This window comes from Mastomys coucha, unplaced genomic scaffold, assembly GCF_008632895.1.
Source record: "Mastomys coucha isolate ucsf_1 unplaced genomic scaffold, UCSF_Mcou_1 pScaffold22, whole genome shotgun sequence".
Classification (NCBI taxonomy): domain Eukaryota; kingdom Metazoa; phylum Chordata; class Mammalia; order Rodentia; family Muridae; genus Mastomys; species Mastomys coucha.
Window position 1 is genome coordinate 79,446,286 of NW_022196905.1, and position 22,989 is coordinate 79,469,274.

Genomic DNA, 22,989 nt, shown 5'->3' on the forward strand with positions numbered 1-22,989 from the left:
TTACAGTATATACGAATAACAGTATTTACAAGGAAGAATACCAGCCCCGCCTGCGTTGCCGCTTCCACCAACACTGCTGCGCTCCCAACTTTACCTCAGTCTTCTCCACACTCTATTATACACGTATTAATGAAATATGTCTGTGGCTCTGGACAGAGAGCCAGATGGAAAGATTGTATAGATTGTTTAACCAGCCACAGAAAGCTCATATTCTGTGAATGTGGGTTCTATAGGAATCTTGAATTTCTTTTCCTACTTGGCAAGATAGGAAAGGCCTAGTATAGGTACATACATACATATATTAGTTTACTTCATTTGTTTTATATTGTTTTAATTTTCAAAATGGCTGTCATATTGAGTTTGGTTGTTATATTATTCTTCTGGGAGAGGTCAAAATAAAGGTATCTCTGGTTACTGGCTCAAGGATATACTGATTTGGGGAAAAGGTTTTATTTTTGGGTTTTTGGAAAAGGTGATTAAGGTATTTACATATTCCTGAGTTATATGGATCAGATTTGATAGATGGAGAACTAGGTTCCAGAGAATCAAACAAAAAGTTTATCTTGATGATCCTAAAATTTTTCTTTTAGATTTATATATTACAGAATATACAGCCTTGGTGAGTCTCATTGTCAGACATGCTGAACTGACCTGCTTGAACTCCTGATGTCTTGGACATTCAGCTGGATCCAGTCAGGACACAGGCATCAGGCTAAATCAATCGTTGGTGTGGCCTTCTCAAGGTCAAACAACTCCCCTATTTTCCCTACTCTCTGTCTCTTGGCAAATTTTCTCAATGCCCATATTCAGCTTGAAGAAGTGATGAAGAGTCATTGCCCCAATTCCCTGGGCTCTGGGGCTGGAGATGGTCATTATAGGTTGGAGATGGTCATTATAGGTTGTCTTTCTAGGGAATGTAGAAATGATCATAATTGGAATAGGGAGGAGATGGCTAGAGTTGATCTCATTTGGTAGAAATCTTTTAAATTGTTACTAAGCTGAAGTCATAATTTCTTATTTTGGTACAGAATTTAATTTGATGCAAAATCAAGGTTTTCATTGGTATAAATTTCCTCTATTGATACAAAAATTTTGAAAGCACAATACTTAGACCCATCTATAGACCCTTCTATAACTGTTGTTATAAACTGATTTGAGATGGTTAAACTTGTTAGTTAAGGGCCAAATGGCAAATTCATGGCTCTGAATTTACTGTGTTTTCAAGATATTTAATTAGAAATAGCTGCAAGTAGTTCATGGAGAACAGTCCAGATTACTTTACATAAATAGCTGGCTTTCAAGAATGTCAGAAATCCATAGAATGTGACATTTAACGTTATTTAATCACTTCTTGAGACAAATCTGCTCCTAACAGCTTCCCATTCACAGATTCAAAGAAGTAACTGAGCATCTTATCCCCAGGTGAGGCTGTACATTTGTGGCTAGGTCACCACTGGGCAGAAAATTGCCAGTCTCTCTTGTGGACCTGTACTGTTCTTAAGAGGACACAATTTATAGGGTAGGATAGCTCAGTTCTTCCAAGACAGGGTAGTCCTTAATATTCCTGTATTTCTAAGGTCTGTCAGATGATCCTGGGCCAGAAGGGCAAAGACATGCTCCATCTTCCTTCCTGACTTACTGGGGTTGTATAGATAGACAGCTGTCTCCACAATTTGTTTTAGTTCTGGAAGCTGTGTTAGGCTTCTTATATATTTTCAGTTAATGTTGGTCATTCATGCTTCTTATATATTTTCAGTTAATGTTGGTCATTCACGGATTTCTGACAGGGTTGAAAAACTACTTATAGTCTCATAGCCATTTACTTTGAGAGAATAGATTTGAGAGGATGATTTTCAGATGGCATGCTATCCAAAGCCAGGACAGAAATTAAGGTAGAATCTTGTCTTTTAATTTAGAATAGATGACAATGTTCTATCTTAATGGCATAAGTAATGGGCTAGGTGTTAGGTCTATCTTATAATTTATAAATTACTAAATGGTAATAGTTGTGTTCTATTTACATTTGAGATAAAGGTTTTGTTTTTTGTTAGAACAGAAAGGGGGAAGTGTTGTAGATGGGCCTAGTGCTGTTTGCATGCTAATTCCACTCTCCTGGGAGGGGTTGTGGATAAAGAGTAAGTCGTACTCAAGTGACTTCTTGTGAACCAATCCCCTAATGAATAAAGGAGCCAATCACTGGGCGAGTAGGTGGGACTTCCAGGCTGGACTGAGGAAAAGGGGAAGCAGGAGAGAGTTAGGCCCTTTTGGAATGGGGACAGCATATGGGTAAGATGTAGCTACTAGAGTTTCCCAGTATAATGGCAAATCTGCAAGGATTCACTACTGGAGGAATTCAATTTTAATAAGGCTTACAAGATTAGGTTTAAGTTGTTGCACCCAGAGATTGAGTTACCATTGTTTATGAAAAAAAAAATTCTCTTTTCAAAGAAGCAAATCAGAAAAGAGAAAAAAATATGTAAGTTTTGTATGACTCTAAACAAGCAAGTGAATGATCTGTATGACAAGAATTAAAAACCCTGAAGAAAGAAATCAAAGAAGATCTCTGAAGATGGAAAGATCTCCCATGCTCATACATTGGCAAGATTAATACAGTAAAACTGGCCATTTTACCAAAAGCAACCTATAGTTTCAATGCATTCCCCACCAAAATTCCAACTCAATTCTTCATAGAATTAGCAAGAGCAATTCTCAAATTCATTTGGAATAACAAAGATCTCAGGATAGCAAAAACTATTCTCAACAATAAAAGATCTTCTGGGGGAATCACCATCCCTGACCTCAAGCTATATTATAAAGCAATAGTCATTAAAAAAATGCATGATATTGATACAGAGACAGGTAAGTAGATCAATGGAACAGAATTCCCAGAAATGAACCCACACAACTTGTTCACTTGGTCTTTGAAAAAGGAGCTAAAACCATCCAGTGGTAAAAAGACAACATTTTCAGCAAATGGTGCTGGTTCACTGGCTGGCTGCATGTAGAAGAATGCAAATTGATTCATTCTTATCTCCTTGTGCATAACTCAAGTCTGAGTGTATCATGGACCTTCACATAAAACCAGATACACTGAAACTAATAGAAGGGTAGTGAGTGGGGGTGTGGGGAACAGGGGCTTGGTTTTTGTTTTGTTTTTTAATTTAATTTAATTTAATTTTTTTCTTTTTTTTAGAGAGGAACCTGGGAAAGGAGATATTGTATGACATGTAAATAAAGAAAACATCTAATTAAAAAAAAGAAAAAAAGAAAAAGTGGGGAAGAACCTCAAACACATTGGCACAGGAGAAATCTTCCTGAATAAAACACCAATGGCTTATGCTTTAAGATCAACAATCAACAAATGGGACATCATAAAATTGCAAAGCTTCTGTAAGACAACGTACACTGTCAATAGGACCAAACAGCAACCCAATGAATGGGAAAAGATCGCTACTAACCCTACACCCCATAGTGTTAATATCCAAAATATGCAAAGAAGTAAAAAAATTAGATTCTAGTATACCAAACAACCCTATTAAAAATGGGGTATAGAGCTAAACAGAGAATTCTCAGCTAAGGAATCTCTCATGGCTGAGAAGCACTTAAGGAAATGTTCAATATCCTCAGTCCTCAGGGAAATGCAAATCAAAGCAACACTGAGATTCCACTTCACATCATGCAGAAAGGCTAGGATCAAAAACTCAGGTGACAGCAGATGCTGTTGAGGATGTGGAGAAAGAGGAACACTCCTCCATTGCTAATTCGATCACAAGCTGGTGCAACCACTCTGGAGATCAGTCTTGCAGTTTCTCAGAAAACTGGACATAATACTACCTGAGGACCCAGTTATACCACTTCTAGGCATATACCCAAAAGATGCTCAAATATATAACAAGGACACATGCTTCATTATGTTCATAGCAGCCTTATTTATAATAGCCAGAAGCTGGAGACAACTCAGATGTCCCTCAATAGGAGAATGAACACAGAAAATGTGATGCATTTCCTCTATGTAGTACTACTCAGCTATTAAAAACAATGACTTCATGAAATTCTCAGGCAATTGGATAGAACTAGAAAATATCATTCCAGCACTCTGGCCAGAGTTCTGGCACTCTGGCTGAGCAAACATGGGTGTCTGTCCTCCATGCACTCCTGCTCTGCCAGATGGGCATCAGTATCCCAGTTCTGAGAGAGTGGGTAGGGGACAGCTGAGGGGAGTCACAGGTTCTTGCTCCTTGGGAGTGACAGGCAATGCTAGACACCACAGAGGAGCTGAGAATGAATTGGGGGCCCTAGGGCAGCTCAGTAGGGCCATAGGGAAAGGGTGGGCAGGGGCAGGGGGCAGTGCCTGGTGGCTCGGTGCAGCCGGCACAAGTGGGAGTGTGGGAGTTTTCAGTCTGGTCTTGCGGCTGAAAGCACAAGGTCCACACGGCATGTGTAGTTGAAAGGAGGCAATGCTTGTTGGTAAGATGTTTTATTATAGGAGGAAGAGAGAAGATAAAGTAGAGGCTGGTCATGACCTTGTGAAGAGAGAGAGAAAGGAGAAGAAAGAGAGGAGAGGAGAAGAAAGAGGAAGAGGGGAAGAGAAGAAGAGGGAAAGAGAGAGAGGGTAAAGGGCAAACCACCTCTAATATGGTGAGCTGGGCTATCTGTCTGTGGGGTAGGGCATCTGACCTGGCTGTGGTCAGATGATTGGGGATAGAGTCCAGCTAGAATGCTGGGAGCTTGGGGCATTGTATATGTGATAGCACCCACCTCTCCTGCAGGGGCTGTCAGGGCCTGTGACTGCCACAAGAGCCAGGGGCTCAGGAGTGGTCGAACACCTATCTGTCCCACGTAGGCAGAAATTATCACCCACTGGGTTTCCTGGGTTCTAGACCTCTTGCTTGACCGGGACCAGGTTATGTGCACAGCCTACTGCCCAACAGATACCTGTCCAGCTTTACAGCTGATTAAGCCTTAGTATAAACATGAATGTTGCTTGTATCTTATCTGGGAACTGAATGATCAAAGGCAGGGTAAAAATTCCTGATTGAGATTAAATATTTATTATAGCATCATCTGTACATATAGATTCACAGGGACTGTTAGAACATGGAAAATCCCCATACAAGTGCAAGACAGAGAAAATCTTAGCATGGAGAGTACAGGTGAACATGAAGTTTCAGCCCTTTCTGGGGAGCTATTAGCAATTGGTATTGTTGGGAGGAGAGTTGGATTTTTTATATTTTTAAGAATATTTCTTGTAATAACTCTATCATACTGTAGTGCAAGACCACATATTTAAAATATATGGGCAGTACACATTGAACAAGCTTAATGCAGACAAACAAACAAACAAACAAACAAAAACCCCAAAAGAGTGCATTGTTGCGTCACTAGAAAGCAGAGATGGATCTGGGAGGAGTTGGCTGAATGGTTAAATATAATCAAAACATTATTATGCAATATTCTTAACTAAGTTCTGAAGAGATGCCTCAGTGGTTAAGATCCCTGAGTGCTTTTCCAAAGGAAATGGATTAAATTCCCAACATACACATGGTCACCATAGTTCTGACCTCATAAGCATGAGAGATGCAGGTGGTGCAGAGACACATTATATACAAAACACTCATATATGTCTATGTTTATGTCTATGTGTATATGTATATGTAGACATATATATGTATATATATACATAAAATACTCATTTATGTATGTATATATAAATATATGACAAAATTATTTATTTTACTTTTATTTTATTTTATTGTTTGTAAGCCTGGGATTCTCTTTATAGTCCTGGTTGTGCTGGAACTTGCTCCCTAGGTAACATTGGTGTGGAACTCAGAGATACTGTCTCTGGAGTGCTGGCATTAAAGGTATGTGCCAACATTCCCGGCTACTGTTTTATTAAATTATTTTATAACTATTTTTAACCTAAAATAATTTAAAAAGAAGTTTAAGTTGGCCAGGTAAGATGGCACACATATTTGATATCAAGCACTCAGGAGACAGATACAATAGATCTTTATGAGTTCAAGGCTAGCCTGGCCTACATAGAGAGTTTGAGGGCAGCCAGATCCCTAGTGAGATTCTGTTTCAAATATATAAGTAAACAAAGACAAAGATGTACAAATGAAGGAAAAAAAGAGATAAACAAACAAGTTTTATTTCAAACCCAGAGGTTGGAGTGTTGACTGCACACTCAACAGTTAAGAGCACTGGCTGTTTCTAGAGGTCTCAGATTCCCAGGATTCACAGACATCTGAAACTTCAGTTGTAGGGTATCCTGTGCCATATTCTATGTATGGACCAAGCATGCATGTAGTACAGACACACATACATGTTGTGATGTCAGAAATAAGATTTAAAAATAGAGACCTAAAATGTAATTTTGCACAAGTAGGCTATGATCTCTTATGAAGACATGAAACCAAAGTATGGAAAGTAATGGGGAAATATGCCTTTAAGTTATAGATTAACACAGCCTGGAATAAAGTGCTAATTAAGGCAGAAAGTATGTGCTGAAAGTGAAACTTGTAATGGGCCCAACAGCAGGAACCCATATGATTTCAGATAAGGTGAACTTTGGTTTCAGCTCAGGATTGTTTTGGATCCAAGTACTGGCAGAAACCAGAGCCTGCTTCTGTTGTAACTTAAGTTACTAATTTTGAAAAATTATTCTGTTGACCCTTCAGAATTTTTTTCTTGGTCAGTGTTGCCTTTATAGCTAGGTCCTGTACCTGAAACTTTGGGATAATCTGTTCATAAATCCATAGAACTTTTGGCCAGCTTCAGATTTCTTTCTTATTTTGCTGTAACAAAGGTTATCTATATCTTGTGATCCTGTCAATTCAGAGTCATCAGATAGAATAGATGGTTTGTGTTAATAAAAGCATAACATTAAAATACAGAAATCAAACTATGCCTAGAATCATTCTTCTCATTTCTAGAATATCACTACCAAGTTATGTCTGAATTAGCTAGGATATCATATTAGGACAGATCTGGTTTTATATTTGCAATTTTATCCTACCAATGAGCAATTCAAAATATACACTAAGATTATAGAACTAGTTTCATGGATTCGTTCAATGACCATTCCCTAAGTATTACATTGCTCTAAGGAGTAAAGACATAAAGATGACTAAGCGTGGTATCTGTTCATCAGAAACTTAACATAGTGAGATGTAAGCTGTCAGTGACGGAGCAAAGGAGGGTTCTAAACTCTCACAATGCTGTGTCATCACTGCTATTTGCTGTTTTATTCCTGATGTTTAGAACCCAGGATTTTTACCAGCTTCAATAGAAATGAAATACATTGGCTATATAAGAGCAGTAATTGATAAAGCTAGCATATAAAGTTGGAGTTGGATGAGGTCTGTGTTCTGTAAAACAACCAGAAACAATGACTTTTCCTCATACAGATGCAAAAGTGAGTGCATTTTAAAAGTGTGACACATGACCATTATTATTTATGAGTAGTAAAGAACAAAACAAAACAAAACAAAACTAAAACTACTAAACGAAGTCAGAGCAGGCCTGACTTCATTAAAGGAACTGGTATTTAGAGGTGTTTTGCAAAGGCTTTATGCCCATGCAAATTTTGTGAACCACAGTAACCAAAGTGATTGTTGCTGGGCATAGCTCCTCAGTTACAACAACACATTCTAAACTGAACACAGGATTTTGCTTCTAGAGCTCTGAGTATATATCTGGCATGAATCCTTGCATGCTTTCAACATAGAGTGAATCTGTGAGAGCCCTCTTCAATGATGTCCTGACACTGTCTTGGTCTTGTTTCAGAGGGAAGGCACCAGGCCTGCAATAGGTTCCTGCTGGAAGCAGCTGGCAGAGGCTCATCTCTCAGGATTCTGCTTCAGCCTTCATGAAGCTACTCTTTTCTCTTCTTTCCCATGTTAGCAGTCTTATGGCAACAAAAGAGGCAACATTTTGTGATGATGAATACCACAGCTAACATACAGACCAATAATCCAATCACATCTAGAGAGTGGTACTGGAACCAGCTAAGGTCATGCAGAGCTGGCCGAAGGTGCGCATGACATACTCAATCCAGAAGACAGCTCAGTCCAGGGGCTTCATTGGCTGATCGTGGTGGATTCTGGATAATTTCATGGCATTCTCTTTATAGCTGAAGGGACAATGTATAGAACCAAAATTAAAGAGAAGCTAATTTGACGACTTATCTAACATTTGTCTATTTAGGATAATGCCCCACAAGCAACTCAAAAGAAATCACATAGATGCGCCACACAAGTGCTGTGTCTTATAAGGTGGCAGGAAGGACAGTTGAGTGACAGGGAAATCTTGAAAAGATCAAGTGACAGTGAAACAGTTTTGAAAAGATCAAGGGAAAGTAGAGGAAGTGGCCAGGGCCAGAAGAGTGTCAGAGGTGGCCAGAAGGCAGCGGAGCAGGGCTCAAGCCTGAGGGTGTTTGGAAATTGGAAGAGTTGTTTGGTGGCAAAGAAAGTCAGGACCCAGAGTCAACCTTGGAAAGTGGGCGATGTGGTTGCATGTGGGATCAGAGACTGGTCAGATTTGCCCTGCTGCAGCAGCTTTGGGTTGTCTATGGCATTTAGGTCAAGGGTGGTCGCCGTCAGTGTGATTACAGGAGACATGAAACTGCAGAAACTTGGGAAATAAGGGGTAAAATATTTGGAGTTTCCTTTAATTCCTTGCCTCATTCAATTGTTCCAGAATATGGACACATTCCAACCTTTCTTGTTGGTGCATGCACATCTTTAAAAAAGCATATTCATACAGAAGGGCTTTTTGAGAAGTCAGGATCTGTTATTCCTCTAGAGGCACTAACTAAAGAGTAAAGAGGCGAAACCTGCCTGTCTTCTGCACTTCCGTGGGATGTTGCCAACATGCTAAAGCAGTTCTTCTGGGAATTGCCAGAGCCTGTCCTCCGTGCTGCTCTGCTTGAAGCACTTTTCAAAGCTCAACAGTTAGGAGGAGAGGAGAGGGATAAAGCTACGTTGTTCCTGTCATGTCTTATGACAGATCCTCCAGTTGATATATTAAGATACTTCTTTAACTTTCTTAAGAATGTATCTCTTAGACAAACGAAGGCCATGAGAAGATGTCTGCCAACACAGAGAAGATGCTATGTCTGCAGGCAGCAGTACTTCAGACTTTTATTGACTGTGCATCTGACATTGGATAAGTGCCAGATTTTATCCTGGAGAAGATACCAGCCATGTTAGGTATTGATGGACTCTGTACTACTCCATCCCTGGAAGGCTTTGAAGGAGACTATGAAACTTTGCTGGTAATTCTTTTACTGTACTGATCAAGTGGTTTCCACTCATGGTGATTGGTGAAAGAGAACTCTGAGATGACCTTTCAGGGCTTGTATCAAAGTAAAGCGATACTGGCGTTGAATTGCTGCTGAAGAGATGACTTGGCAACAGCTCAAAGTTCAAGTTGTGCCTGATAGACTTCCTTATCTTACTCAAGAAGGCATGAGAGTATAAGAGAAAAAGAAGACAAAGTGTTGGAGATTTAGTGAATGGAGCCCTAAATAAACTTAAATCTAGCAGAACACCCTCTGTTACACCTCAACAAAATAGACCAGCTCAGGCCTCTGTATCACCATGGATTCTCATACCAAGTGTTAAGTGTAAACTGTCAGGAGAGTCTTCTCATGCCTTCTCAGGCTCCTGTCAGCTAGCATTTACTGGCATCCACGATAGTCTCTGGGTTTAGTGATTGAGTATGGGAAAGATTCCCAGGTAGAGCAGTATCCATTCCTCTGTTGAAGAACATCTGGTGAAATCACCTTTCCTGACCTTAAGGTCTATTATAGGGCAATTGTGATAAAAACTGCCTGGTATTGGTACAGTGAGAGGCAGTTAGATAAATGGAATAGAATTGAAGAACCAGAAATGAACCCACATACCTACGGTCAACTATGATCTTTGACAAAGGAGCTAAAACCATCCAGTGGAAAAAAGACAGCATTTTCAACAAATGGTGTTGGCTCAACTTGTGGATAGCACATAGAAAAATGCATATCAATCCATTCCTATCTCTTTGTACAAAGCTGAAGTCCAAGTGGATCAAGGACCTCCACATAAAACCAGATACACTGAAACTAATAGAGAAGCAAATGGGGGAAGAGCCTTGAGCACATAGGCACAGGGGAAATTTTCCTGAACAGAACACCAATAGCTAATGGTTTAAGATCAAGAATTGACAAATGGGACCTCATAAAATTCTGTAAGACAAAAGACACTGTCAATAGAACAAAACAGCTACCAACAAATTGGGAAAAGATCTTTACCAATCCTATGTCTGATAGAGGACTAATATCCAATATATACAAAGAACCCAAGAAGTTAGACTCCAGAGAACCAAATAATCCTATTAAAAAATGGAGTACAGAGCTAAACAAAGAATGCTCAACTGACAAATACCGAATGGCTGAGAAGCACTACCAGAAGACCCAGTTATACCACTCTTTGTCTTATACCCAGAAGATGCTCCAACATGTAATAAGGACACATATTTCACTATGTTCATAGCAGCCTTATTTATAATAGCCAGAAATGGGAAGCAACCTAGATATCCCTCAAAAGAGGAATGGATATAGAAAATGTGGTATATCTACACAATGGAGTACTATTCAGGTATTAAAAACAATGAATTATGAAATCTTAGGGAAATGTATAGATCTGGAGAATATCATCCTGAGTGAGGTAACCCAATCACAAAATAACACACATGGTATGTACTCTCTGATAAGTGGATGTTAGCCCAGAAGCTTGGAATACATAAAGTACAATCCACAAACCACAAGAAACTCAAGAAGAAGGAAAACCAAAGTGTGGATATTTTGTTCCTTCTTGGAAGGGGGAACAAAATACCCATGGAAAGAGTTGCAGAGACAAACTATGGAGCAGAGACTGAATGAAAGACTATCCAGAGACTGCTGCACCTGGGAATTCTTCCCATATTCAATCATCAAATCCAGATGCTAATTGTGGATGCCAGCAAATACTGGCTGACAGGAGCCTGATAAATTGTCTCCTGAGAGGCTCTGACAATACTGGACTAATACAGAAGTAGAGGCTCACAGCCATTCATTGGTCTGAGTATAGGGTTTCCAATGAAGGAGCTAGAGAAAGGACCCTAGGAGCTGAAGGGTTTGCAGCCCCTTAGGACAAACAAAAATGTGAACTAACTAGTACCCTCAGAGCTTCCAAGGACTGAACTACCAAGCAAAGAGTCCACATGATGGGACTAATGGTTTCAGCAGCATATGTAGCAGAGGATGGCCGGTTGGTCATCAATGGGAGGAGAGGCCCTTGGCCCTGTGAATGTTCTATGCCTCAGTGTAGGGGAATGCCAGGGCCAGGAAGTAGGAGAGAGTGGGTTAGCAATCAGGTGGAGGGGGGAGAGAATAGGGTTTTTTTTGGTTGTGTTTATTTTATTTTATTTTTTCTTTTTTTCAGAGGGGAAACTGGGAAAGGAGTTACCATATGACCTGTAAATAAAGAAAATAATAATAGTAATAAAAAATGGGGTACAGAGCTAAACAAAGAATTCTCAAGTGAGGAATATCAAATGGCTGAGAAGCACCTGAAGAAATGTTCAACATCCTTAGTCATCAGGGAAATGTAAATCAAAACAACCCTGAGATTCCACCTCACACCAGTCAGAATGGCTAAGATCAAAAACCCAGGTGACAGCAGATGCTGGTTAGGTTGTGGAGAAAGAGGAACACTCCTTCATTGGTGGTGGGATTGCAAGCTGGTACATCCACTCTGGAAATCAGTTCGGAGGTTCCTCAGGAAATTGGACATAGTTATACCACTCGTTGTCATATACCCAGAAGATGCTTCAACATGTAATAAGGACACATGTTCTACTATGTTCATAGCAGCCTTATTTATAATAGCCAGAAACTGGAAACAACCCAGATGTCCCTCTAATTCTTTAAGGAATTTTTTTTTTCTTATAGGGCTTCTAGCTGTTTACTTGTGTTCTCCTGTATTTCTTTAAGTGAATTGCTTATGTCCTTCTTAAAGTTCTCTATCATCATGAGAAATGATTTTAGATCCCAATCTTGCTTTTCTGGTGTGATGGTATATCCAGGACTTGCTATGGTGGGAGAATTGGGTTTTGACAATGCCAAGTAACCTTGGTTTCTGTTGTTTATGTGCTTATGCTTTCCTCCAGTCGATCTGCCCTCCATCTATCAGACTGGAGCCTGTCCTTCCTGTGATCCTGGTTGTGTCAGAACTCCTCAGAGTTCAGCTCTCTCTATGATCCCGTGCTTCTGGGATTCTGTGATCCTGGGATCCTGGGTGTGTCAGAGATCTTGGGAGTCAAGCCTCTGGAACCCTGAGATCCTGGTGTGACCAAGCTCCTGGGATCTGTGATCCTGTAATCTTGTGATCCTGGGTGTGTTAAAGTGCCTGGGAGTGGAGCTTCTTCTGGGTGTTGTGGGAATGGCTGTGGATTTCATCTAAGGTCTGCTCAGGGCACCAGCCCAGACCGGAAGGAACCCTTGCCAGTGATCAAAACAACCCTGAGATTCCACCTCACACCTCAGAGAAAACTGAATTCACCTCATGATCTCAGTACAAGTTCATACAGGATATGTTGATAGTGATTCAACAGCTGTATTCCATGGCCACATCTGCATGTGTACAGTTTTCTGAGTTAAAGTAAGATGTTGCTGGTATCAGTAGAAGAACTTAGAAAAATTTTGTATGTAGCTTGTGTAATATAAAGACTTCTTTTATATTGGCTGCCCCTATGAACTCATGCTGGTTTGTGACAATTAATCAAGAACAAAGTTAATGTGTAAATCCTGCACCTCAAAGGGGTAGCACCTAAAGGTGTGTGGAATGCAGTTAGTCCAACAAAAATGATCTCAAGGTTCTTTTCTTTGCTTCTTTTTTCTTTTTTGTTTCTTTTTTCTTTTTTTCTCCCCCCCCCTTTTTTTTTCAAGACAGGGTTTCTCTGTATAGCCCTGGCTGTCCTGGAACTCACTCTGTAGACCAGCTGGCCTCGAACTCAGAAATCCACCTGCCTCTGCCTCCCCAGTGCTGGGATTAAAGGTGTGCACCACCACCGCCTGGTCTCAATGTTCTAAAGAGTTTGTAAGTATTATCTACCAATCAAGAGGGAAGGAATTTGCATTTATAGATGATGTATATTGTGTGTAGTATTTTTAGAGCTATGTCAAAATCCCTGTACTCTGGAAGTCCTTATGTCTAGTATGCATTGCATGTAGCTCTGTAAAAATAAAAATTTATGCAAATCAATAGTTATTAACTAGGTGTCAATAAGTAATTGTTTTTGAAAACTTGGATGATAAAAACCATACATAATATAACACACAGGAATTTAAGCCAATAATTCTGCATTTCATATGTATAGGATTACAAATACCTCTTGTATTTTTCTTATTTTACAGTACTTTGTATTGCTATAAAAATATCTGAGGCTCATGATCTTGTTGTGTGGTAAGTTCCAACAGTATGACACTATCAACCAGTGGGGTGGTCTCATAGCACAGTAAACAAGGGCAGCATGAATCACATGATTTCTAAGAGCTGCTTCATGTGTACTTACTCAGGCAGGGTATCTCTATTTAAATATTTTACAGGTAATTTTTACAATAGTAAGTTTTGATATGCTTTCTTCACATATATGTAATTTTGTTTGACTGTCTCTTCCCACCCTTTCTCTTTTCTATCTCTGTTCCTTTACTTGTCTAGCTATGACTGGGGCCCTTCTCCTTCTCTCTCCTTTAATATTCCCTATGTTCCACAATCCCTACTTCACTTCAGGAGTGTGTGAAGGTCCTATTTTAGTTTTCTAGTCTATTCAGTCTATTCAGAAAGTCCGAGTTACATCTAAATCTAAGTACTTGAAGATATGCTCTACATACAAGAGAGTATATGAGGTGTTTGTCGTTAAGACTGAGTTACCTCACTCAGTATAATGTTTTCTAGTTTACCCATTTTCCTGAACATTTCGTTTTTCTTTATAGCGGAATGAAATTCTGTGGTTTATGTCTATATTACATTTTCATTCTTCCATGGATGGACAGGTAGTCCAGTTGCATCTCTTGAGCAGAGCACCAATGAACATGTCTTTGTAACTATCTCTGTAGTAGAACATAAAGTCCTTTGGGTGTATGCTCAGGGATAGTGTAGCTGGATCATATAATACTTTTTACTTTTTATTGTTTTAAGAAATCTCCAGGCTGATTTCTATAGTGACTGCACGTATCTACAATTCCTCCAATGATGTATAAGGGCTTTCTTCTCCACATATTGTTACCAGTATTTATGATCTTTTTTTTATTTTTGATGATAACTATTCTGACCTGAGGACAATGGAGTGTCAAAGTAATTTTAATCAAGTCTTCCCTTACTGTGGCTATTCAAGCTATTTACCATTGCTTATGTTCATTATTTGGTTCTGTGGATCATGGTCATGTTTTCGTCATTTCTTTGTCATTGTCATCACTAAAAACACAGCTCTCACCAGAAGGGGGCAAAAGATAGTTTATTCTGGAGTCACATATCAGTGAACATAATCCAGGAACACAGGTCTGGGTAGCTGAAATTTCATTTCCTGTCACTGTAATAGTTTTATGATAACAGAACTAATACAATCACAAATCAACCTGTCTTTCAAATACCTAAGTAAATCAAGTGTTATTTTGTTACTGAGAAAATGCTACTATGGTATAAAATGGAAACATTTGTACCTAAGGAATGTAGGTAGGAATAAAAATAAAAATATAATACCAAAATAAATATCATTCATATGCTCAGAGAGAAGCATAGTTATGTAAAACAAAACTGAGATGAGATGTAAAAAGAGGAATTCTTGCTATCATAAGTGTATTCTGCAACTGCAGGGGATGTAATTAGAAACACGAATTTAAAAGGAACAGAAAGTGTAATAAAAAATTATAAGCAAGAACTGAAGAGATAACTTAGTGTTTAGAAGCATGTACTGCTCTTGAAGAGCACTCATTTGGATTTTCAGGCCCCACTCAGAGCTGCTCCTAGGTCCTCTAACTGGCTTAAGAGAAACGGATGCCTGTGGCCTCTGTGGGCACCTGCATTCACATGCACACACTAACCTCAAACACATAATTAAACTAAAATAAATCTTAAAGCAAAATAATGAACAAGATTATAGTAGGGAATATAAATTCATTCCCTCACTGAATCACACCTTCAGAGGCTCACAATGGTCAGCTAAGTGCTATGGAAGTGGTAGTAAATAGATTCAAAGCGTTGTTACCACCTTACATTAGGCCCAATTTCATCCAGATTTATAACTCAAATTCTCTTGTTTCTGTTTATTTTCTCAGTCACAAACACCTATTTTATTTTATGTACAGATCTGTGATTCACTATGTTTACATTCATTTTGATTTTATCATATTATTACCCTTGCAAATGGCATGTCCTTATGATTCACCTTTGACTTACAAATATCTAATTTCTACCTATTGCCGTTGACAATAATTCTAATTATTGCCATTGACTGATTCAGTTCAATTCTCTGTCAGTTTTTCTGGGCCACATTGATCAGTACTTAGGATTTGAGCTAGTCTAACGTCCTGAAACTAGACATTAGCACAAACTCTCCACAAGAGGTCAGTGTAGCCCATGAAAACAGAAAAGAAAAACAAATTTAAATGATGACCAATCAAATTAAGTCATACTACCCATGAGGTTTAATAATCATAGTGCATTGCATTTTCTTTTTATTACTTTATTCTTATGTTTTTTCTTTATTAATGTAAGTATGCACCACATATAAGCATAATCAGTTTAACAATGGTATTTCATTGAGAGTAAACTCATTGGCAATAGTTTTAGGTACTGGCTTCTTATGGCACTTGGCAAACTTGATCCAGAAGATGGCTTTATAAAAGAGCTTCATGAGATATTTTTCATAGATAGTCAGCCAATATCCATGTATCTTTATCTGAAATAGCTGAGGAAAAATAGACATTAACTTATAAAATTAAGGAGAAAAGATAGATTTATAATTTTGTAAAGATAACAAAAATGAGAATAGAGAATAAAATAATTTACCCTCTTCACTTTATTACACATGACTTTTGAACACAGGATTTAGAGAAGAGCTAGAGGAGCCAAACAGTTAAAACTATAGGCTGCAAACAGTTAACCCCTAAGGGCAACATGGACACTAGAAATTATCATGTCATGGGTGTAGGGCCTGAGTAATCCAAGAGGAAAGGTTAAAGGTCATGATGTCCTAAGTTGGCCACGATGCATACAGCCCAAGATAATACCATAATTCCCAGTAGAGAGTCACCCAGAAAAGTGGCTAATAAATGTGCAAGGCTTGCATTTAAGAAACAGTTATATAGTCATATTTTACTGCAAAGAAGAGAAAAAATTAGTATTTTAATGACTAACCCTTCCTTCATATATTGACTATGCTTCCCCTCATTTTCCCTCTTTCTAGTAACCTCACTTTTAAATGCTAGATCTCGATGATATTTACTTACCACATAAGCTCTTTGGTTAGTGTGTATTATTTTTGAAGCTATGGACATTTGCATTCTAAAATAGTGAGTTATTCTTAGAATTTGCATATAACTTGTTGACACTATAAATTATTAATCTTTAAACTTGGCAAAAATAGCAAGGGCATTTTCAACATGAATTCAGAGTATTATTAGTATTACTAGGAAAGGAAATTCTCTACTATTAAATGAAAAGTTCCAAAACCCTAAATGATGCCAAAATCTGTTCAATTGACTATTTGCTCTTTGCAACATGTTGCAAAGCACGCATTGCAAAGATTATTATGGGCTGTCATAATAAAATCTTTTTCAAGCCCAGTTTCAAAATAAACTATCAATTTTGGAATGCCCAGATAATACTCATACAAAATCACTCCTAAGTATTTAACTTCTAAGTTATATGGGAATGTTAAAGATAACTCTAGAAACTGTACATAGATATTCATGTCTTCTTCTATTCCTTCAGTCCCCAACACCCCAATCTCAACCTCAGCTCTGAAGCAGAACACCTAATGCAGTTTACCTTTCTCTTCCGATCCCACTCTTAATGGATTACAGCCTTCTTCACCTCCAACCTCCCTTCCCTCAACTCATCCTGTTATCTTACTCTTCAACACCAGCAACTATTCACTAGGAACACAACAGCTGAACCTGCTAGGGAAACAGGTAAGCCAAACGAAGATCTTCACTGCTCCCTCCTCAAGTTTAAATCCAATCTTCCAGTCTCATCGATAGCTCTGTAACAGAACACCTGTCTTCCTCCCACTCCCCCTGCTCTGTCCACATTCCTGCGGATCCCAGGAACCTTTCTTAACCTCCCTTTCCTACCCTTAATTTGTCCTGGCCCCCAACTCCTGCAGTTACCCACTGCTAATCTAAGGACCATTCCTGACAAGGAAGCTAGTAGGCTGCCTGCAGATCTTCACCTCTTCTTCTGCTCCTCCAGATCCAATCCCCCAGTCTCACCCCCAGATCTATCAGACCTTCAGCAGTGATTTCTCATCACAGTCTCCTCTCATTCCAAGCAGACTAAATAAGCAGATTCCAGTCTGCTCTCCTCCCTCTTGTGAAACCCTTCTGACTCTTAGACTACCTTTTCCTCTACATTTTAGATCCACATTGCCAGAATAACACTTTACCTGGAATCCCCGTGGATAGCCATAACCTCCAGGTCCACAAAAAATAGACACCTGATTTTTGATAAAGAAACCAGAAATATACACTGGAAAAAAGAGAATATCTTGAACAAATAGAGCTAGTGAAACTAGATGTTTGTAGAAAAATGTAAATAGACCTAAATGTATCACCCTGCACAAAACTCAAGTCCAAGTTGATCAAAGACTTCAACGTAAAAACCAGACACACTGAACCTGACAGGAGAGACATTCGAGAATAGCCTTGAACTTATTGACACAGGAGACAACTTTCTGAAGAGAACAGTGATAGTGCAGGTACTAAGATCAACAATTACCTTCATGTGAAAGGGTGGGGGTATACCCAGGGGGTCCCCACCCTCTCAGAGGTGAAGAGGATGGGGAAGGGGGACAGACTGTATGAGGGGGACAGGGAAGAGGGACAATGGAGCAGGTGTTTATATGAAAGAGTTTTGAAGAGAGGAAAGGATGAAGTGTTGTAATTACATTACAATCCCCAGAATAAAAAACAAAAGTAAAATAAATAAAAAAATAAATGGGACTTCACGAAACTGAAAAGCTTCTTCAAGGCAAAGGACACCATCATTTGGACAAAGCATCAGCCTACAGAATGAGAAGATTTTTGCCCTACTCCACATTTGATAGAACACTTGTATCCAAAATATATAAAGAACTAAAGAAATTAGGTATCCTAAATCCAAATAGCCCGATTAAAATTGGGCTAGAGATATAACTAGAGAATCATCAATAGAGGAAATTCATACAACTGAGAAACACTTAAAATTTCAATGTTCTTAGCCATCTAGGAAATGCAAATCAAAACTATTTTGATATTCCATGATAAACTTGTCAAAATGGCTAAGATCAATAACAATCAACAGCTCATGCTGGCAAGAATGTACAATAAGGGGGATGCTTTTCTATTGCTGGTGGGAGTAGACACTTGTACACCCACTATGAAAATCAAAATGGTAGTTCCTCACAAAATTGGGAATTAATTTACTTGGTCATGTTTTGTTTGTAAACAAAATGATGGACTTTATGGACAGAGTTTAATGTGCTTATTAAAACAATACAATGGTTTTATGCTTTTAATAGCAACCAGAAAGAATTAAGCATAATTGAACTTTGACTTCTTGTACCCAGTGGCAATGAAGAAAAAAGACAAACTGCTTTAATACTTGCAATCTGCATGTATTTGCTATTATTAATTAATCATTCCCAGATCTTACCTTATCTGACCTAGAATTTATGGTTAATTATTACCATTTTATCAAACCTCAATTGATTTCCTTTCTCAGAGTGTGACTGTGAGAAATGTCACTGTGACTCAGCAGCTTGAGCAAAGCCAAGGTTATTCTACCTTCATAAAAAAACAGACCCAACAGGAAAAAAAAAAACCAACAAAAAACCTCACAGGACATGAGTGCAGGATGTAAACAAAAGCATGTGAATATATCATAAACATAAGAAGATGATTATTCAGCTCACTAAGTAGCAATTGTCTACTTAAATCTCTTATTGTCACAAACCTTGTATTTAGAACAACATAGGTAAGGCAACTAATACTTGGCCACCGAAGTGCTGGCTCGTGAGTATACACAGAGAATTGGTGTGTATGAAAGATACAGCCCAACTATATTGGCCCTTCCTAATCAGGATGGAGGTAAGTACAGATAGAGCCAAAATCCCACAAAATATTTTGTAAAACATTAAGACGGCTCGCATATTAGGACATCAGGGGAATGTTTACTACCAAAATGGAGAACCACTGACTAACTAAACTCACCTCTGCCATATTCTCTATTTGATCTCTTGTTCAAAGACGACTTCTTCTGAGAACACTACACTCACCCTTATGATTATCTGCACATTCCCAAATACCCAAGGAGACAACAATACTTGGAGTACTAGCAGATGAAATACTGATATTTTGTGTATCCTTTAGGTATCATTTTGTTGAACTGAATCAGGAATGTAGACATTTTACTTTTTTCCTGACAGATGAATGTTTCATCACTAGAAGATTTTCAGTGACACTGGGGAAGACATATTTGTTCTAATGGCCAGTCTTCATTGTTCTTCAGTAATGCTTCTAGTTCTTTTTGGTTTTAGGAATATGTTTTTTTGAGCTCAGGTCACCCCCATAGACTCCCTGGAACCTCCACATCCCAGATTTCCAACCAGGTCCAGAGATATCCCTTACGGATTTCTATTCTCACTTCCAACCCTCTCTTCACCCCTCTACCTCTGTCTCCTCACACTTGATCACCACTCACATTCCCCTCTTCATCTCCTTTCCCACTTACTTCCCTCTCTCCATCCATTCCTGATGACTATTTTATTTTGCATTTTGAGTAAAATTCACACATTTCCCTTCCTCATTACCTAGTTTATTTGGGTCTATGGATTGTAGCATGATTGTCCTGCACTTTATAGCTATTACCCACTTTTAAGTGAGTACATACCATATGTCTCTGGGTCTGGGTAACGTCACTTAGGATGATATTCCCAAGTTTCATCCATTTGCCTACAGATTTCATGATGTCTTTGTTTTTAATAGTGAAATAGTATTCCATTGTGTAGATGTACCACATTTTCTTCAGTGGAGGGCCATCTAGGTTTTTTTGAGTTTGTGACTATTATGGATAAATATAGTTAAGCAAGTGTCACTGTGATACACTGAGACATCTTTTGGGTACATGCCCAGGAGTAGGATAACTGGGTCCTGCAGTAGAACTATTCTCGATTTATTGAGAAACTACCACATTGATTTCCTAAGTGGCTGTAAAAGTTTGCACTCTTACCAGCAAAGCAAGAGTGCTCCCCTTGCTCCACAACCTCTTCAGCATGTGCTGTCACTTGCATTTTTGATCTTAGCCAATTTGATGGGTATATAATCGAATCTCAGAAGTGGTCACCTCCTTTTGCCAGACAAGACTTCAAGTGAATGAAGGGGACATCAAACCATCCATAAAACTTTTAGCCAAAAATTTGTCCTGCCTACATGATATGAAGGGATATAGATGGAACAGAGACTGAAGGAATAGCCAACCAAAGACCCATCCCATTTGAGAACAAGAACACTGGACACTATTAAATGACACTTTGCTCTGGTTGTAGACAGGGGCCTAGCAAAACTGTCTCCTGAGAGGCTTCATCCAGCAACTGGTAGAAACAGATGCAAGACCCATAGCCAAACATCATGTAAATCTTGGGGAGTCTTGTGGAAGACTGGGGAATAGAATTGAGTGAACTGGAGAGGTCAAGGACACAAGAAGACCAAAGAGTCAAAAAACCTGGACCCACAGGGACTCATAGAGCCTGAACCATCAATCAAAGATCATGCAGGGACTAAATCTAGGCCCCTACACACCTATCTACTATCTGTCTATTTATTTATTTTCCCTTATCACTTTAGAAATTGAATATGTTTTTTTGTCTTTCAAAACAGGGTTTCTCTGTGTTGTCCTGGCTGTCCTGGAACTCACTCTGTAGACTAGGCTGGCCTCAAACTCAGAAATCCACCTGCCTCTGCTTCCCAAGTGCTGGAATTAAAGGCGTGAACTACCACCGCCCGGCTCTGCTGTGCATTTTTTATACAGTCCAACTGCACAGGACAGCTCAATGAAAAGTATTCAAGGTGTCTGTCATGTGGTTAAAAAAGTCTTTCCTCTTTCCAAGAAAAAGTTTATTGGATGACTTAGTTTTCAGTGGGAAATGTATTAGGAAACATCTTGAATTGGTGTAATAAATAAATACAAATTCTTAAAGTATTTTGTCTACCCTCTCAGGGAAGAAGGGGAGGGGATAGAGGGAGAGAATCTGTGAGGGAAGGGCAGGGAGGGAGATAGCATTGGGGATGTAAAAACAAACAAACAAACAAATATAGAAATATAAAAGAAAAGTAAAAAAAAATCATGAATTTTTTATTAGTATGAAGCAGATAGGAGTTGCACTAGATTAGATCAATTTATTCTGTCATGGACTCTGTTTCTAAAGGTAATCACTTTCAGTGTTGATGTGCATGCATCTGTACCTCTGTGAAACTGTGTACTGTACATTCTTTGTTCCATTGCTGGGACATTTAAGCAATTTTTCTTCTCTTACTCTTTTTCTTTTTAAATTCCCGTTTCTTTAATTCCCCTCTACTCATGTTTTAGTGTCCTTTAAACTTCACTTTGTATTCATTGTTGTTTTGTTGTTGTCTTAGTGTTATTGGTGGTATGTAATTGTGTATGTGTTATTAACCTGCTTTCTTTTACTGTGCTAGTCTCAATAAAACCTGCCTTGTCACCTTTTAAAGCTATCTATCTATCTATCTATCTATCTATCTATCTATCTATCTATCTATCTACCTACCTACCTACCTACCTATCTACTATCTGTCTATTTATTTATTTTCCCTTATCACTTTAGAAATTGAATATGTTCCTTTTTCCTTTTCCTTTTTGACAGACACTGATAGTCCATTTTATTTGTTTTTATTTTATGAATGATGCCTGAAAATTCACAAGAAAACTTGAAGCTTCCTATTCTTCTCCCATAAACAAGTTGGTGTTTCAGTGGTTATCATAATTCTCAATTAGTACATAGATAAATCAACATGAAAACAGCTTGTATAAGAAAATACAGTGATAAAGTGTAGAGCAGAGACTCAAGGAAAGGCCATCCAGAGATTGTCCCACCTGGGGATCCATCCCATAAACAGTTACCAAACCCAGACACTATTGTGGATGCCAAGAAGTACATGCTGAAAGGAGCCTGATATGGTTGTCTCCTGAGAGGCTCTGCCAGAGCCTTACAAATACAGAGGTGGATGCTTGTAGCCAACCATTGGAATGAGTGCAGGGTCCCAATAGAGGAGTTAGGGAAAGGACTGAAGGAGTTGAAGGGGTTTGCAACCCCATAGAAAGAACAACAATATCAACCAACCAGACCCCCCGAACTCCTAGGGACTAAGCCATCAACAAAGGAGTACACATGGCTCCAGCTGCATATGTAGCAGAGGATGGCCTTGTCATGCACCAATGGAAGGAGACATCCTTGGTCCTATGAAGGCTAGATAGATGCCCCAGTGTAGGGGAATCGAGGGCAGGGAGGTGATAGTGGGTGGGTGGGCGGAGGAACACCCTCATAGAAGCAGGGGGAGGGAGGATGGGAAAGGGGTAACATTTGAAATGTAAATAAAGAAAATATCCAATAAAAAAGTGCCATTAAAAAGCAATAAAAGATTAAATGCTGAATATTAGAAAAGAAAAGAAAGATTTAAAATGGTTACTTTCT

The 22,989-nt window shown here is 38.8% G+C and overlaps 1 pseudogene; it reads left to right on the forward strand.

The window, feature by feature from the left end:
* The first annotated feature begins 8,519 nt into the window (after positions 1 to 8,519).
* Positions 8,520 to 9,717, forward strand: LOC116104580 (annotated as a pseudogene).
* The last annotated feature ends 13,272 nt before the right edge of the window (positions 9,718 to 22,989 follow it).